Source organism: Palaemon carinicauda, chromosome 18 (genome assembly GCF_036898095.1).
Source record: "Palaemon carinicauda isolate YSFRI2023 chromosome 18, ASM3689809v2, whole genome shotgun sequence".
NCBI lineage: Eukaryota > Metazoa > Arthropoda > Malacostraca > Decapoda > Palaemonidae > Palaemon > Palaemon carinicauda.
The window spans coordinates 6344321-6349320 of record NC_090742.1 but is presented as its reverse complement, the minus strand read 5'-3'; positions in this window follow the sequence as shown (position 1 = coordinate 6349320).

Here is a 5000-nt window from a genome sequence, read left to right as displayed (position 1 = left end):
ATTATTATTATTATTATTATTATTATTATTATTATTATTATTATTGAAGGCGGCACATAAATATGATACTTCTCGAAAGTTTTCTCTGCATTTTAATCTGTACTGCAATTTGCATTATATTTGGTAATAATAATAATAATAATAATAATAATAATAATAATAATAATAATAATAATAATGAGTTATTAATATAGAATTATTATTATTATTATTATTGTTGTTGTTGTTGTTGTTGTTGTTGTTGTTGTTGTTGTTGTTGTTGTTGTTGTTGTTGTTGTTGTTGTTGTTGTTGTTGTTATTATTATTATTATTACTATTATTATTATTTAGACGCCAAACCTTCCCCCCCCCCACTAAGTATTAGCCAGGCACTAGGGCTCGTTCAATTGGTTAATATATCAACCCATTTCAGGCCTAACATTCTATTTTTTCCTAATCTCGAATACCATATGTCTACTCCATTATAAACTTTTCTAATCTTAAACTCTGTCCAGCACACACATTCACCTATGTTAACTAGCGTTTATCCTTTATTACATCTCTGCCATAATTTGTTTTACTCTCTCTCTCTCTCTCTCTCTCTCTCTCTCTCTCTCTCTCTTTCTTTCTCTGTATATCAGCGAATAAGTGACCTTGTACGTTATAATATTACTTTTCTTTATCACTATTACAGTTTTCCAATTCTCTCTCTCTCTCTCTCTCTCTCTCTCTCTCTCTCTCTCTCTCTCTCTCTCTCTCTCTCTCTCTCTCTCTCTTAAATATAGTGTATATATATGCATATATATATATACACATATGTATATGTATACACTCATATACACACACACATATATATATTTATACACACACACACACCCACACACATATATATATATATATATATATATATATATATATATATATATATATATATATCATCATCATCATCATCATCATCATCATCATCATCATCTCCTACGCCTATTGACATAAAGGGCCTCGGTCTGATTTCGCCAGTCGTCTCTGTCTTTAGCTTTTAAATCAGTACTTCTCCATCCCTCATCTCCCACTTTCACACTTCATAATCCTTAGCCTTTTAGGCCTGGGTCTTCCAACTCTTCTAGTGCCTTATGGAGCCCAGTTGAAAATTTGGTGAACTAATCTGTCTTAAGGAGTGCCTATATATATATATATATATATATATATATATATATATATATATATATATATATATATATATATATATATATATATATATATATATGTATATATATGTATATATATAATTATATGTGCTTATGATTGCATGTATAAATGTATAACCTACATGCAAACATCAGGAAGTCCTTGAGCTGTTTTATCTATTGAGAAAGAAAATGAGATTATGTTGCAGAAATCTGTACACCATTATTTCCTTTCATTAAAATGTTCGTTGTTATCTGAAAAGAAACTTAATGTGAATGAGATGAACTCACAATTCTCGGAAATCAGAAGGAAATGCATTGCTTTGCAACAATGCGTTGCAGCAATGCAATGCTCTGATAAAGTTCTTCCAAAGAAGGACAAGATTTTCTTAACATTGATCTAAAAAAGTCAGGTTAATTGGATATAATGTTCTTCTAACGTTGATTTATAAGACTTGTTCTCCTTCAAAACCAGGAGAAATGTTTGTTAACATTGATCTAAACAACTCATCTTAATGAGCCCCAACAGGGAAAACACCCCTATGAGGAAAGGAAATAAGGAAATAGACTAAATAATTCTCTCATAAACTATAAAAACAGTGGAAGACCATGGTATAAAGGCTATGGCACTACCTAAGAATAGAGAACAATGGTTTGATTTTGGAGTGTTCTTCTCCTAGAAGAGCTGCTTAGCATAGCTAAAGAGTCTCTTCTACCCTTACCAAGAGGAGAGTGGCCATTGAACAATTACAGTGCAGTAGTTAAGCTCTTGAACAAAGAAGAATTGTTTGGTAATCTCCGTGGTATCAGATGTATGAGGACAGAGGAGAATGTGGGAAGAATACGCCAGACTATTCGGTGTATGTGTGGGCAAAAGAAAAGTTTCCCCTTGAAGATTTCCAGGAACATGGATTCCAGGTAGCTAGTCCGGGAACTCCTTATACAACCTAAGAAAATGTAGCAATGATTCAATTACCTCAATCACACTGAAGACATGTAAAAACATGGAGCTTCAGTCTGTTATACGTAATTGGAGGAAAAGAGAAAATTGCAATTCGGTTGATGTAAGCAGTTCCGGGAATATAAGACTGGAGATAATGAGAGAATTGTGCGATATTTCAAATGAACTGGAAACATGCCTTAATATTGCTTCTTTGACGCTCTTGTGAGGATGATTTAATGTTGTTGTTGTTGTTTTATTTATTTATTTAATTTTTCTTTCATAAAATAAATCCTATTGAAAATGGTTGAGGAAAGTTTTGTTTTACTGAAATGTTATTTTTGTGACTTGAATAATTCCCAATTTATATTTTTTATTCTATTCTGAAATATTATTGTTGTGGCTTGAATATTTCCTAATTAATATTTTTTTCAAGAATTTACCTTTCTGAAATATCATTCTTTTCTCTTGAATAATTCCTATTGAAATTTTGTAATAGTATTGTTTTCTGAAATATTATTCCTGTGGCTAAAGTAATTCCTATTAATGTTTTTACAGTTTTCTATTTTGAAATATTATTTTTGTGGCTTGAATAATTCCCAAAGAATTTTTTTAATAATTTTCTTTTCTGAATTATCCTTCTTTTGTCTTGAATAATTCCTAATGACGTTTTTTACAGTTTTCTTTTCCGAAATATTCTTTTGTCTTGAATAATTCCTATTGAACTTTTGTAATAGTTTTCTTTTCCGAAATATCATTCTTTTGTCTTGAAAAATTCTTAGTGAAATTTTTAAAGAGCTTTCTATTCTGAAATATCATCCTTTTGTCTTGAATAATTCCTATTGAACTTTTGCAATAGTTTTCATTTCTGAAATATTATTCATGTGGCTTGAATAATTCCTATTGAATTTTTTTAATAGTTTTCTTTTCTGGAATATCATTCTATTGTCTTGAATAATTCCTATTGAAATTTTAGTTTTTATTTTCCGAAATATCATTCTTTTGTCTAGAATAATTTCTGTTGAAATTTTGTAATAGTTTTCTTTTCTGAAATAATATTCCTGTGGCTTGAATAATTCCTATTGAATTTTTGTAGTTTTCTTTTCTGAAATATTCTTGGGGCTTAAATAATTCCTATTAATGAGTCTTCTTTTCTGAAACATTATTCTTGTGGCTTGAATAATTCCTTTTGAATTTTTGAAATGGTTTTCTTTTCTGAAATATTCTTGTGGCTAGGTGGCTTACTGTTCTGAAATAATTTGCTTATAACGAAGGTTTAATGGAACTTGTCTCTTCCACAGCACTCTTCCTCAAACTGGTTTTAGAATAGTTTTCTCTTTTCCAGACCTATTCTTTTGGAGAGAAATTAATGAAAATTTTCTCCAATACAACATTCTATCCCTAAAGTGAGATCAGTGAAGACCTTCTCTGTAGCAATACCCTTCTTACGAAAGATTCTTAAAATTATCTTTTGTACAATATTCTTCTATTGAAAATTGTGTAATCTTTTTTTATTAACAGGGTTTTTCCTATTTTTTGGATTGGGTAAGCACACTTGCCTTCTTTTGAAGGACATTGCTTTGGCTTTGGCGTAGACCATATTCCTGATCGGCTGCCCTGCCTGACATCGCTTTAGACCCCGGTAGCGTATGTCCATGTGATGTACCAGTCATCAGCGTCCTTTCTCCCAGCAGTGTTTAATAAAAGTTTAATTGCCTCCAGTAAACTTCCAGTGTAAAACATATAAAAAAAAGTTTCCCTTTTTGGAATAGTTTCATTTGGGAAAGCTGTTATTCAAATCTCTCTTTATAAAGAAAAAGCTTCATATGAAATGACGTAAGGAAATGTATCTAAAAAAAAAAGGGGTTCTATGATATACGGTATCTACCCCGCAATACTCCCTCTATTATAGAGTATTTAGGGTTGTGATGGTCTTTTGGAAGCGTCCCTGCCTGGCGTCCACCAGACTAGGGTTTAAATCGCGCTCAATCTGAATAGTTTCTTTACTGTCTGACTGTCTAGAACCTCACCATCCTTGTGAGCTAAGGATGAGGGGTTTTGGGGAGCCTGTAGGTCTATCTGCTGAGTCATCAGCAGCCATTGCCCGGCCCTCCCTGGTCCTAGCTTGAGTGGAGAGGTGACTTGGTTCCTGATCATAAGTATATATGGTCAGTCTCTATGGCTTTGTCCTACATGATAGGGTAACGTCATTGTCCCTTGCCTCTGCCATTCATGAGTGGCCTTTAAACCTTTAAAGGGATTTAATCAAGTTCTTTTACTTCTGCCCTTGTTAGGGACTTCACGTGAAGGGTGAAATAGATGTTTTAACGCTGCTCTATAGAGCTTTTAATAGAACAGTATCAAAGGTTTCCTATTCTGTAACAGACTGTATGTGAGAATTATCATATTTTTCTGCAAAATCAGCTTATAAGGTGTTAGTGGAGATTTTCTCATGGTAAAATTTGATAAAATTTATCACTTTGATTACAAAAGATGAGATAGATTAGGCTAATTAATAGCAAGGTTATTTATTGATAAAAGAATTCTTTTACCATTTTTCGCAAAATCAACTGATGCAGAATTCAATAAAGATTTTCTCATGGTCAAACTTGATGAAATTTATCACGTTGTTTACAAAATGTTAGTTTAATTAGGCTAATTAATAGCAAGGTTGTTTATTGATATGCAAATTATTTTAGGATTTTTATCAAAATAATATGTTATTATATAAGTCTTATGTTATTCTATCTACAGATCTGAAGTTGTCATTGTTCTTCATAATTACCTCCGCCAACGAAGTAGGGAGGAGGTTATGTTTTACCCCCAGTTTGTGTTTGTTTATGTGTGTGTTTGTTTGTGGACAGCTTCCTGTTCACAATTTTAATCGTAGAGTAATG